Source organism: Lissotriton helveticus, chromosome 11 (genome assembly GCF_964261635.1).
Source record: "Lissotriton helveticus chromosome 11, aLisHel1.1, whole genome shotgun sequence".
In the NCBI taxonomy this organism is placed as follows: domain Eukaryota; kingdom Metazoa; phylum Chordata; class Amphibia; order Caudata; family Salamandridae; genus Lissotriton; species Lissotriton helveticus.
In genome coordinates, this window is record NC_136072.1 from 38,729,091 (window position 1) to 38,742,078 (window position 12,988).

Below are 12,988 nucleotides of genomic sequence, written 5' to 3' on the forward strand. Positions count from 1 at the left end.
CATATAGAGGCAGCATGGGAAGCAAAGCAGGGGAAAGAAAGAGAGAACATTCCAGGAAATGCCCAGGAGATAGATAAGAGCAGAACAAAAAGGGAAGAATGATATTCAAAGCATGCCCAGAAAAGTGTTTGAAGGTCCCACCAGTCATTTATGCTTATTATTGTGTGTCTTTACTTTCAAGGTACAGGGTGGATCCCTTTGACGATCCCTCTCTTGTATTTCAGCAGACACAGATAGTTCAGAAGTCGTTTCTACCATAGCTGGCACAAGCTTGCGCTTTTCCTTGCTGGCAGCCTTAAAATGACAGCTTGGTCCTTGGAAGAAAAATCAAGCAAAACTAGCAGAGGATGGTTTCGATCCATCGACCTCTGGGTTATGGGCCCAGCACGCTTCCGCTGCGCCACTCTGCTGCTTTGGGAAAGTGTTCTCTTTATGCAGATGAGGAGCATTCAGCAGAGTAGCATGGGATTGGTCGGGCTCTCACCTCATTTGCCTAAGTATATCGCAAGGCATGCTGGGTATAGAAAAACTTCATCTTCCCCTCTCACAATCAGTCATAACTGAAAGTCAGACACTCTCAGGCACTAGCCGTTTCAAACCTTTATCAAGACAGCAGCTCTTGAACCCTCTATATCTCTCTCTGTGATACTAGCGCTAGCATGCTCAAGATTTGGCTTTACCTGGGTGCCAGAGATCTACCCGGTGAGGGCTTGCCCGGTGTGAGGCTTTTGAGCGTTTGGGAGCGTTGTGGACGTTGGACAGGAAACTATGCAAATTTGAATCATCCAACCTTCCTGCTGCAGTGAGACGCTCTTTCCATGGACATCTGCCTCTTGGATTCCTCTCAACTTGCCTTCTGATAAAACATTTTGTGAGCCGCAGTTACCTTCGACAGCTACAAGGTGGCGCTACATGCAGGTGAGAGCACAAGTATGCACAAAATGTTAAGGACTTTTGACAGATTTATCGGTGGATCTTGTATATTTTTTTCAGAGGCTAGATATTGCCTAGAAATGCTTTCTAACATAGAGATGCTAGAGTTATAATGTCTGCCCACTGTAACATATTTATTACCAGCACATGTGAGTGGTGACTCTGCTTTATGAAACTTATCATATATTAGGTCAATGAATGTAGCAGAAGGGGCGATCGAGATGCTTGCCTACATATTTGTTTATTTTTTATATAATGGCTGATTAATCTGTTCATGATATTTCCATTTTGTGACATGTTGCATTAAAATATATCCTGCTTGCAGAATATATAAGTATTTGCATTGCGTTGGCCGGGAATCGAACCCGGGTCAACTGCTTGGGAAGCAGCTATGCTCACCACTATACCACCAACGCCCTCTGACATTTGCGCTCTCGGTTCTAAATATTATGACTCAGAGATCAATGACTATCTTGCACCTGCTTCAATGGTGCATTTGGTTTAGATACCAACATGAAAAGCAGTAGAACGTTATTTGCAGAGGGTAAGGAACTGGGGATTAAAACCAAGGACAAAGCTGTGCAGAAGAGAAGAATGGAAAGCAGCAGTACAATTAATATATATATAACATATAGAGGCAGCAAGGGAAGCAAAGCAGGGAAGAGAAAGAGAGAACATTCCATGAAATGCCCAGGAGATAGATAAGAGCAGAACAAAAAGGGAAGAATGAAATTCAAAGCCTGCACAGAAAAGTGTTTGAAGGTCCCACCAGTCATGTATGCTTATTATTGTGTGTCTTTACTTTCAAAGTACAGGGTGGATCCTTTGACACTCCCTCTCTTGTATTTCAGCAGACACAGATAGTTGAGAAGTCTTATATCACTTAGCTGGCACAAGCTTGCGCTTTTCCTTTCCGGCAGCGTGGAAATGACAGCTTGGTCCTTGGAAGAAAAATCAAGCAAAATTAGCAGAGGATGGTTTCGATCCATCAACCTCTGGGTTATGGGCCCAGCACGCTTCCGCTGCGCCACTCTGCTCCTTTTTCAGAGTGTTCTCTTTATGCAGATGAGGAGCATTCAGGGGAGTGACGTGGGCGTTCGGGACGTGAGAGGACGATGGGCAGGAAACTGTGCAAATTTGAAGCATTCATCCTTCCTGCTGCAGTCAGAGGCTCTTTCCAAGGACATCTGCCTCTTGGATTCCTCTCAACTTGCCTTCTGATAAAACATTTTGTGAGCCGCAGTTACCTTCGGCGCCTACAAGGTGGCGCTACATTCAGGTGAGAGCACAAGTATGCCCAAAATATTGGGGACTTTTGCCAGATTTATCGATGGATTTTACATATTTTTTTCAGAGGCTAGACATTACCTAGGAATGCTTTTTAACATAGAGATGCTTTAGTTATAATGTGTGGTCGGGCCTCAGCCCGTTCATTGTCTTCCCACTGTAACATATTTATTACCAGCTCATGTGAGTGGTGACTCTGCTTTATGAAACTTATCATATAGTAGGACAATGAGTATAGCAGAAGGGGCGATCGAGATGCTTGCCTACATATTTGTTTATTTTTTATATAATGGCTGATTAATCTGTTCATGATATTTCCATTTTGTGACATGTTGCATTAAAATATATCCTGATTGCAGAATATATAAGAATTGGTACTGCGTTGGCCGGGAATCGAACCCGGGTCAACTGCTTGGAAGGCAGCTATGCTCACCACTATACCACCAACGCCCTCTGATCTGTGCAATCTCGGTTCTCAACATTACGACCCTGAGTTCAATGTCTATCTTGCACCAGCTTCAATGGTGCATTTGGTTTAGATACCAACATGAGAAGCAGTAGAAAGGTTTTAGCAGATTGTAAGGAACTGGGATTGAAACCAAGGACAAAGCTGTGAAGAAGAGAAGAATGGTAAGCAGCAGTACAAATAATGGATATGAACATATAGAGGCAGCATGGGAAGCAAAGCAGGGGAAAGAAAGAGAGAACATTCCAGGAAATGCCCAGGAGATAGATAAGAGCAGAACAAAAAGGGAAGAATGATATTCAAAGCATGCCCAGAAAAGTGTTTGAAGGTCCCACCAGTCATTTATGCTTATTATTGTGTGTCTTTACTTTCAAGGTACAGGGTGGATCCCTTTGACGATCCCTCTCTTGTATTTCAGCAGACACAGATAGTTTAGAAGTCGTTTCTACCATAGCTGGCACAAGCTTGCGCTTTTCCTTGCTGGCAGCCTTAAAATGACAGCTTGGTCCTTGGAAGAAAAATCAAGCAAAACTAGCAGAGGATGGTTTCGATCCATCGACCTCTGGGTTATGGGCCCAGCACGCTTCCGCTGCGCCACTCTGCTGCTTTGGGAAAGTGTTCTCTTTATGCAGATGAGGAGCATTCAGCAGAGTAGCATGGGATTGGTCGGGCTCTCACCTCATTTGCCTAAGTATATCGCAAGGCATGCTGGGTATAGAAAAACTTCATCTTCCCCTCTCACAATCAGTCATAACTGAAAGTCAGACACTCTCAGGCACTAGCCGTTTCAAACCTTTATCAAGACAGCAGCTCTTGAACCCTCTATATCTCTCTCTGTGATACTAGCGCTAGCATGCTCAAGATTTGGCTTTACCTGGGTGCCAGAGATCTACCCGGTGAGGGCTTGCCCGGTGTGAGGCTTTTGAGCGTTTGGGAGCGTTTGGGAGCGTTGTGGACGTTGGACAGGAAACTATGCAAATTTGAATCATCCAACCTTCCTGCTGCAGTGAGACGCTCTTTCCATGGACATCTGCCTCTTGGATTCCTCTCAACTTGCCTTCTGATAAAACATTTTGTGAGCCGCAGTTACCTTCGACAGCTACAAGGTGGCGCTACATGCAGGTGAGAGCACAAGTATGCACAAAATGTTAAGGACTTTTGACAGATTTATCGGTGGATCTTGTATATTTTTTTCAGAGGCTAGATATTGCCTAGAAATGCTTTCTAACATAGAGATGCTAGAGTTATAATGTCTGCCCACTGTAACATATTTATTACCAGCACATGTGAGTGGTGACTCTGCTTTATGAAACTTATCATATATTAGGTCAATGAATGTAGCAGAAGGGGCGATCGAGATGCTTGCCTACATATTTGTTTATTTTTTATATAATGGCTGATTAATCTGTTCATGATATTTCCATTTTGTGACATGTTGCATTAAAATATATCCTGCTTGCAGAATATATAAGTATTTGCATTGCGTTGGCCGGGAATCGAACCCGGGTCAACTGCTTGGGAAGCAGCTATGCTCACCACTATACCACCAACGCCCTCTGACATTTGCGCTCTCGGTTCTAAATATTATGACTCAGAGATCAATGACTATCTTGCACCTGCTTCAATGGTGCATTTGGTTTAGATACCAACATGAAAAGCAGTAGAACGTTATTTGCAGAGGGTAAGGAACTGGGGATTAAAACCAAGGACAAAGCTGTGCAGAAGAGAAGAATGGAAAGCAGCAGTACAATTAATATATATATAACATATAGAGGCAGCAAGGGAAGCAAAGCAGGGAAGAGAAAGAGAGAACATTCCATGAAATGCCCAGGAGATAGATAAGAGCATAACAAAAAGGGAAGAATGAAATTCAAAGCCTGCACAGAAAAGTGTTTGAAGGTCCCACCAGTCATGTATGCTTATTATTGTGTGTCTTTACTTTCAAAGTACAGGGTGGATCCTTTGACACTCCCTCTCTTGTATTTCAGCAGACACAGATAGTTGAGAAGTCTTATATCACTTAGCTGGCACAAGCTTGCGCTTTTCCTTTCCGGCAGCGTGGAAATGACAGCTTGGTCCTTGGAAGAAAAATCAAGCAAAATTAGCAGAGGATGGTTTCGATCCATCAACCTCTGGGTTATGGGCCCAGCACGCTTCCGCTGCGCCACTCTGCTCCTTTTTCAGAGTGTTCTCTTTATGCAGATGAGGAGCATTCAGGGGAGTGACGTGGGCGTTCGGGACGTGAGAGGACGATGGGCAGGAAACTGTGCAAATTTGAAGCATTCATCCTTCCTGCTGCAGTCAGAGGCTCTTTCCAAGGACATCTGCCTCTTGGATTCCTCTCAACTTGCCTTCTGATAAAACATTTTGTGAGCCGCAGTTACCTTCGGCGCCTACAAGGTGGCGCTACATTCAGGTGAGAGCACAAGTATGCCCAAAATATTGGGGACTTTTGCCAGATTTATCGATGGATTTTACATATTTTTTTCAGAGGCTAGACATTACCTAGGAATGCTTTTTAACATAGAGATGCTTTAGTTATAATGTGTGGTCGGGCCTCAGCCCGTTCATTGTCTTCCCACTGTAACATATTTATTACCAGCTCATGTGAGTGGTGACTCTGCTTTATGAAACTTATCATATAGTAGGACAATGAGTATAGCAGAAGGGGCGATCGAGATGCTTGCCTACATATTTGTTTATTTTTTATATAATGGCTGATTAATCTGTTCATGATATTTCCATTTTGTGACATGTTGCATTAAAATATATCCTGATTGCAGAATATATAAGAATTGGTACTGCGTTGGCCGGGAATCGAACCCGGGTCAACTGCTTGGAAGGCAGCTATGCTCACCACTATACCACCAACGCCCTCTGATCTGTGCAATCTCGGTTCTCAACATTACGACCCTGAGTTCAATGTCTATCTTGCACCAGCTTCAATGGTGCATTTGGTTTAGATACCAACATGAGAAGCAGTAGAAAGGTTTTAGCAGATTGTAAGGAACTGGGATTGAAACCAAGGACAAAGCTGTGAAGAAGAGAAGAATGGTAAGCAGCAGTACAAATAATGGATATGAACATATAGAGGCAGCATGGGAAGCAAAGCAGGGGAAAGAAAGAGAGAACATTCCAGGAAATGCCGAGGAGATAGATAAGAGCAGAACAAAAAGGGAAGAATGATATTCAAAGCATGCCCAGAAAAGTGTTTGAAGGTCCCACCAGTCATTTATGCTTATTATTGTGTGTCTTTACTTTCAAGGTACAGGGTGGATCCCTTTGACGATCCCTCTCTTGTATTTCAGCAGACACAGATAGTTCAGAAGTCGTTTCTACCATAGCTGGCACAAGCTTGCGCTTTTCCTTGCTGGCAGCCTTAAAATGACAGCTTGGTCCTTGGAAGAAAAATCAAGCAAAACTAGCAGAGGATGGTTTCGATCCATCGACCTCTGGGTTATGGGCCCAGCACGCTTCCGCTGCGCCACTCTGCTGCTTTGGGAAAGTGTTCTCTTTATGCAGATGAGGAGCATTCAGCAGAGTAGCATGGGATTGGTCGGGCTCTCACCTCATTTGCCTAAGTATATCGCAAGGCATGCTGGGTATAGAAAAACTTCATCTTCCCCTCTCACAATCAGTCATAACTGAAAGTCAGACACTCTCAGGCACTAGCCGTTTCAAACCTTTATCAAGACAGCAGCTCTTGAACCCTCTATATCTCTCTCTGTGATACTAGCGCTAGCATGCTCAAGATTTGGCTTTACCTGGGTGCCAGAGATCTACCCGGTGAGGGCTTGCCCGGTGTGAGGCTTTTGAGCGTTTGGGAGCGTTTGGGAGCGTTGTGGACGTTGGACAGGAAACTATGCAAATTTGAATCATCCAACCTTCCTGCTGCAGTGAGACGCTCTTTCCATGGACATCTGCCTCTTGGATTCCTCTCAACTTGCCTTCTGATAAAACATTTTGTGAGCCGCAGTTACCTTCGACAGCTACAAGGTGGCGCTACATGCAGGTGAGAGCACAAGTATGCACAAAATGTTAAGGACTTTTGACAGATTTATCGGTGGATCTTGTATATTTTTTTCAGAGGCTAGATATTGCCTAGAAATGCTTTCTAACATAGAGATGCTAGAGTTATAATGTCTGCCCACTGTAACATATTTATTACCAGCACATGTGAGTGGTGACTCTGCTTTATGAAACTTATCATATATTAGGTCAATGAATGTAGCAGAAGGGGCGATCGAGATGCTTGCCTACATATTTGTTTATTTTTTATATAATGGCTGATTAATCTGTTCATGATATTTCCATTTTGTGACATGTTGCATTAAAATATATCCTGCTTGCAGAATATATAAGTATTTGCATTGCGTTGGCCGGGAATCGAACCCGGGTCAACTGCTTGGGAAGCAGCTATGCTCACCACTATACCACCAACGCCCTCTGACATTTGCGCTCTCGGTTCTAAATATTATGACTCAGAGATCAATGACTATCTTGCACCTGCTTCAATGGTGCATTTGGTTTAGATACCAACATGAAAAGCAGTAGAACGTTATTTGCAGAGGGTAAGGAACTGGGGATTAAAACCAAGGACAAAGCTGTGCAGAAGAGAAGAATGGAAAGCAGCAGTACAATTAATATATATATAACATATAGAGGCAGCAAGGGAAGCAAAGCAGGGAAGAGAAAGAGAGAACATTCCATGAAATGCCCAGGAGATAGATAAGAGCAGAACAAAAAGGGAAGAATGAAATTCAAAGCCTGCACAGAAAAGTGTTTGAAGGTCCCACCAGTCATGTATGCTTATTATTGTGTGTCTTTACTTTCAAAGTACAGGGTGGATCCTTTGACACTCCCTCTCTTGTATTTCAGCAGACACAGATAGTTGAGAAGTCTTATATCACTTAGCTGGCACAAGCTTGCGCTTTTCCTTTCCGGCAGCGTGGAAATGACAGCTTGGTCCTTGGAAGAAAAATCAAGCAAAATTAGCAGAGGATGGTTTCGATCCATCGACCTCTGGGTTATGGGCCCAGCACGCTTCCGCTGTGCCACTCTGCTCCTTTTTCAGAGTGTTCTCTTTATGCAGATGAGGAGCATTCAGGGGAGTGACGTGGGCGTTCGGGACGTGAGAGGACGATGGGCAGGAAACTGTGCAAATTTGAAGCATTCATCCTTCCTGCTGCAGTCAGAGGCTCTTTCCAAGGACATCTGCCTCTTGGATTCCTCTCAACTTGCCTTCTGATAAAACATTTTGTGAGCCGCAGTTACCTTCGGCGCCTACAAGGTGGCGCTACATTCAGGTGAGAGCACAAGTATGCCCAAAATATTGGGGACTTTTGCCAGATTTATCGATGGATTTTACATATTTTTTTCAGAGGCTAGACATTACCTAGGAATGCTTTTTAACATAGAGATGCTTTAGTTATAATGTGTGGTCGGGCCTCAGCCCGTTCATTGTCTTCCCACTGTAACATATTTATTACCAGCTCATGTGAGTGGTGACTCTGCTTTATGAAACTTATCATATAGTAGGACAATGAGTATAGCAGAAGGGGCGATCGAGATGCTTGCCTACATATTTGTTTATTTTTTATATAATGGCTGATTAATCTGTTCATGATATTTCCATTTTGTGACATGTTGCATTAAAATATATCCTGATTGCAGAATATATAAGAATTGGTACTGCGTTGGCCGGGAATCGAACCCGGGTCAACTGCTTGGAAGGCAGCTATGCTCACCACTATACCACCAACGCCCTCTGATCTGTGCAATCTCGGTTCTCAACATTACGACCCTGAGTTCAATGTCTATCTTGCACCAGCTTCAATGGTGCATTTGGTTTAGATACCAACATGAGAAGCAGTAGAAAGGTTTTAGCAGATTGTAAGGAACTGGGATTGAAACCAAGGACAAAGCTGTGAAGAAAAGAAGAATGGTAAGCAGCAGTACAAATAATGGATATGAACATATAGAGGCAGCATGGGAAGCAAAGCAGGGGAAAGAAAGAGAGAACATTCCAGGAAATGCCCAGGAGATAGATAAGAGCAGAACAAAAAGGGAAGAATGATATTCAAAGCATGCCCAGAAAAGTGTTTGAAGGTCCCACCAGTCATTTATGCTTATTATTGTGTGTCTTTACTTTCAAGGTACAGGGTGGATCCCTTTGACGATCCCTCTCTTGTATTTCAGCAGACACAGATAGTTCAGAAGTCGTTTCTACCATAGCTGGCACAAGCTTGCGCTTTTCCTTGCTGGCAGCCTTAAAATGACAGCTTGGTCCTTGGAAGAAAAATCAAGCAAAACTAGCAGAGGATGGTTTCGATCCATCGACCTCTGGGTTATGGGCCCAGCACGCTTCCGCTGCGCCACTCTGCTGCTTTGGGAAAGTGTTCTCTTTATGCAGATGAGGAGCATTCAGCAGAGTAGCATGGGATTGGTCGGGCTCTCACCTCATTTGCCTAAGTATATCGCAAGGCATGCTGGGTATAGAAAAACTTCATCTTCCCCTCTCACAATCAGTCATAACTGAAAGTCAGACACTCTCAGGCACTAGCCGTTTCAAACCTTTATCAAGACAGCAGCTCTTGAACCCTCTATATCTCTCTCTGTGATACTAGCGCTAGCATGCTCAGGATTTGGCTTTACCTGGGTGCCAGAGATCTACCCGGTGAGAGGCTTGGGAGCGTTTGGGAGCGTTGTGGACGTTGGACAGGAAACTATGCAAATTTGAATCATTCAACCTTCCTGCTGCAGTGAGACGCTCTTTCCATGGACATCTGCCTCTTGGATTCCTCTCAACTTGCCTTCTGATAAAACATTTTGTGAGCCGCAGTTACCTTCGACAGCTACAAGGTGGCGCTACATGCAGGTGAGAGCACAAGTATGCACAAAATGTTAAGGACTTTTGACAGATTTATCGGTGGATCTTGTATATTTTTTTCAGAGGCTAGATATTGCCTAGAAATGCTTTCTAACATAGAGATGCTAGAGTTATAATGTCTGCCCACTGTAACATATTTATTACCAGCACATGTGAGTGGTGACTCTGCTTTATGAAACTTATCATATATTAGGTCAATGAATGTAGCAGAAGGGGCGATCGAGATGCTTGCCTACATATTTGTTTATTTTTTATATAATGGCTGATTAATCTGTTCATGATATTTCCATTTTGTGACATGTTGCATTAAAATATATCCTGCTTGCAGAATATATAAGTATTTGCATTGCGTTGGCCGGGAATCGAACCCAGGTCAACTGCTTGGGAAGCAGCTATGCTCACCACTATACCACCAACCCCCTCTGACATTTGCGCTCTCGGTTCTAAATATTATGACTCAGAGATCAATGACTATCTTGCACCTGCTTCAATGGTGCATTTGGTTTAGATACCAACATGAAAAGCAGTAGAACGTTATTTGCAGAGGGTAAGGAACTGGGGATTAAAACCAAGGACAAAGCTGTGCAGAAGAGAAGAATGGAAAGCAGCAGTACAATTAATATATATATAACATATAGAGGCAGCAAGGGAAGCAAAGCAGGGAAGAGAAAGAGAGAACATTCCATGAAATGCCCAGGAGATAGATAAGAGCAGAACAAAAAGGGAAGAATGAAATTCAAAGCCTGCACAGAAAAGTGTTTGAAGGTCCCACCAGTCATGTATGCTTATTATTGTGTGTCTTTACTTTCAAAGTACAGGGTGGATCCTTTGACACTCCCTCTCTTGTATTTCAGCAGACACAGATAGTTGAGAAGTCTTATATCACTTAGCTGGCACAAGCTTGCGCTTTTCCTTTCCGGCAGCGTGGAAATGACAGCTTGGTCCTTGGAAGAAAAATCAAGCAAAATTAGCAGAGGATGGTTTCGATCCATCGACCTCTGGGTTATGGGCCCAGCACGCTTCCGCTGCGCCACTCTGCTCCTTTTTCAGAGTGTTCTCTTTATGCAGATGAGGAGCATTCAGGGGAGTGACGTGGGCGTTCGGGACGTGAGAGGACGATGGGCAGGAAACTGTGCAAATTTGAAGCATTCATCCTTCCTGCTGCAGTCAGAGGCTCTTTCCAAGGACATCTGCCTCTTGGATTCCTCTCAACTTGCCTTCTGATAAAACATTTTGTGAGCCGCAGTTACCTTCGGCGCCTACAAGGTGGCGCTACATTCAGGTGAGAGCACAAGTATGCCCAAAATATTGGGGACTTTTGCCAGATTTATCGATGGATTTTACATATTTTTTTGACATTACCTAGGAATGCTTTTTAACATAGAGATGCTTTAGTTATAATGTGTGGTCGGGCCTCAGCCCGTTCATTGTCTTCCCACTGTAACATATTTATTACCAGCTCATGTGAGTGGTGACTCTGCTTTATGAAACTTATCATATAGTAGGACAATGAGTATAGCAGAAGGGGCGATCGAGATGCTTGCCTACATATTTGTTTATTTTTTATATAATGGCTGATTAATCTGTTCATGATATTTCCATTTTGTGACATGTTGCATTAAAATATATCCTGATTGCAGAATATATAAGAATTGGTACTGCGTTGGCCGGGAATCGAACCTGGGTCAATTGCTTGGAAGGCAGCTATGCTCACCACTATACCACCAACGCCCTCTGATCTGTGCAATCTCGGTTCTCAACATTACGACCCTGAGTTCAATGTCTATCTTGCACCAGCTTCAATGGTGCATTTGGTTTAGATACCAACATGAGAAGCAGTAGAAAGGTTTTAGCAGATTGTAAGGAACTGGGTTGAAACCAAGGACAAAGCTGTGAAGAAGAGAAGAATGGTAAGCAGCAGTACAAATAATGGATATGAACATATAGAGGCAGCATGGGAAGCAAAGCCGGGGAAAGAAAGAGAGAACATTCCAGGAAATGCCCAGGAGATAGATAAGAGCAGAACAAAAAGGGAAGAATGATATTCAAAGCATGCCCAGAAAAGTGTTTGAAGGTCCCACCAGTCATTTATGCTTATTATTGTGTGTCTTTACTTTCAAGGTACAGGGTGGATCCCTTTGACGATCCCTCTCTTGTATTTCAGCAGACACAGATAGTTCAGAAGTCGTTTCTACCATAGCTGGCACAAGCTTGCGCTTTTCCTTGCTGGCAGCCTTAAAATGACAGCTTGGTCCTTGGAAGAAAAATCAAGCAAAACTAGCAGAGGATGGTTTCGATCCATCGACCTCTGGGTTATGGGCCCAGCACGCTTCCGCTGCGCCACTCTGCTGCTTTGGGAAAGTGTTCTCTTTATGCAGATGAGGAGCATTCAGCAGAGTAGCATGGGATTGGTCGGGCTCTCACCTCATTTGCCTAAGTATATCGCAAGGCATGCTGGGTATAGAAAAACTTCATCTTCCCCTCTCACAATCAGTCATAACTGAAAGTCAGACACTCTCAGGCACTAGCCGTTTCAAACCTTTATCAAGACAGCAGCTCTTGAACCCTCTATATCTCTCTCTGTGATACTAGCGCTAGCATGCTCAGGATTTGGCTTTACCTGGGTGCCAGAGATCTACCCGGTGAGGGCTTGCCCGGTGTGAGGCTTTTGAGCGTTTGGGAGCGTTGTGGACGTTGGACAGGAAACTATGCAAATTTGAATCATCCAACCTTCCTGCTGCAGTGAGACGCTCTTTCCATGGACATCTGCCTCTTGGATTCCTCTCAACTTGCCTTCTGATAAAACATTTTGTGAGCCGCAGTTACCTTCGACAGCTACAAGGTGGCGCTACATGCAGGTGAGAGCACAAGTATGCACAAAATGTTAAGGACTTTTGACAGATTTATCGGTGGATCTTGTATATTTTTTTCAGAGGCTAGATATTGCCTAGAAATGCTTTCTAACATAGAGATGCTAGAGTTATAATGTCTGCCCACTGTAACATATTTATTACCAGCACATGTGAGTGGTGACTCTGCTTTATGAAACTTATCATATATTAGGTCAATGAATGTAGCAGAAGGGGCGATTGAGATGCTTGCCTACATATTTGTTTATTTTTTATATAATGGCTGATTAATCTGTTCATGATATTTCCATTTTGTGACATGTTGCATTAAAATATATCCTGATTGCAGAATATATAAGAATTGGTACTGCGTTGGCCGGGAATCGAACCCGGGTCAACTGCTTGGAAGGCAGCTATGCTCACCACTATACCACCAACGCCCTCTGATCTGTGCAATCTCGGTTCTCAACATTACGACCCTGAGTTCAATGTCTATCTTGCACCAGCTTCAATGGTGCATTTGGTTTAGATACCAACATGAGAAGCAGTAGAACGGTTTTAGCA

The 12,988-nt window shown here is 43.5% G+C and overlaps 14 non-coding genes across 14 annotated transcripts; all 14 read right to left on the reverse strand.

Annotated features, from left to right (window-relative positions):
* Positions 1-338: 338 nt before the first annotated feature.
* TRNAM-CAU (transfer RNA methionine (anticodon CAU)) lies at positions 339-410 on the reverse strand. Its single transcript has one exon. It is a non-coding gene; the product is annotated as a tRNA-Met (tRNA).
* Positions 411-1,277: 867 nt separating this feature from the next.
* Positions 1,278-1,349, reverse strand: TRNAG-CCC (transfer RNA glycine (anticodon CCC)). The gene has a single exon. It is a non-coding gene; the product is annotated as a tRNA-Gly (tRNA).
* A 1,249-nt stretch (positions 1,350-2,598) lies between these two features.
* TRNAG-UCC (transfer RNA glycine (anticodon UCC)) lies at positions 2,599-2,670 on the reverse strand. The gene has a single exon. It is a non-coding gene; the product is annotated as a tRNA-Gly (tRNA).
* Positions 2,671-3,218: 548 nt separating this feature from the next.
* On the reverse strand, positions 3,219-3,290 carry TRNAM-CAU (transfer RNA methionine (anticodon CAU)). Its single transcript has one exon. It is a non-coding gene; the product is annotated as a tRNA-Met (tRNA).
* An 877-nt stretch (positions 3,291-4,167) lies between these two features.
* Positions 4,168-4,239, reverse strand: TRNAG-CCC (transfer RNA glycine (anticodon CCC)). Its single transcript has one exon. It is a non-coding gene; the product is annotated as a tRNA-Gly (tRNA).
* A 1,249-nt stretch (positions 4,240-5,488) lies between these two features.
* TRNAG-UCC (transfer RNA glycine (anticodon UCC)) lies at positions 5,489-5,560 on the reverse strand. Its single transcript has one exon. It is a non-coding gene; the product is annotated as a tRNA-Gly (tRNA).
* A 548-nt stretch (positions 5,561-6,108) lies between these two features.
* Positions 6,109-6,180, reverse strand: TRNAM-CAU (transfer RNA methionine (anticodon CAU)). Its single transcript has one exon. It is a non-coding gene; the product is annotated as a tRNA-Met (tRNA).
* Positions 6,181-7,057: 877 nt separating this feature from the next.
* TRNAG-CCC (transfer RNA glycine (anticodon CCC)) lies at positions 7,058-7,129 on the reverse strand. Its single transcript has one exon. It is a non-coding gene; the product is annotated as a tRNA-Gly (tRNA).
* Positions 7,130-8,378: 1,249 nt separating this feature from the next.
* On the reverse strand, positions 8,379-8,450 carry TRNAG-UCC (transfer RNA glycine (anticodon UCC)). The gene has a single exon. It is a non-coding gene; the product is annotated as a tRNA-Gly (tRNA).
* Positions 8,451-8,998: 548 nt separating this feature from the next.
* Positions 8,999-9,070, reverse strand: TRNAM-CAU (transfer RNA methionine (anticodon CAU)). Its single transcript has one exon. It is a non-coding gene; the product is annotated as a tRNA-Met (tRNA).
* An 852-nt stretch (positions 9,071-9,922) lies between these two features.
* On the reverse strand, positions 9,923-9,994 carry TRNAG-CCC (transfer RNA glycine (anticodon CCC)). Its single transcript has one exon. It is a non-coding gene; the product is annotated as a tRNA-Gly (tRNA).
* Positions 9,995-10,543: 549 nt separating this feature from the next.
* Positions 10,544-10,615, reverse strand: TRNAM-CAU (transfer RNA methionine (anticodon CAU)). Its single transcript has one exon. It is a non-coding gene; the product is annotated as a tRNA-Met (tRNA).
* A 1,238-nt stretch (positions 10,616-11,853) lies between these two features.
* On the reverse strand, positions 11,854-11,925 carry TRNAM-CAU (transfer RNA methionine (anticodon CAU)). Its single transcript has one exon. It is a non-coding gene; the product is annotated as a tRNA-Met (tRNA).
* Positions 11,926-12,792: 867 nt separating this feature from the next.
* Positions 12,793-12,864, reverse strand: TRNAG-UCC (transfer RNA glycine (anticodon UCC)). Its single transcript has one exon. It is a non-coding gene; the product is annotated as a tRNA-Gly (tRNA).
* Positions 12,865-12,988: the final 124 nt, after the last annotated feature.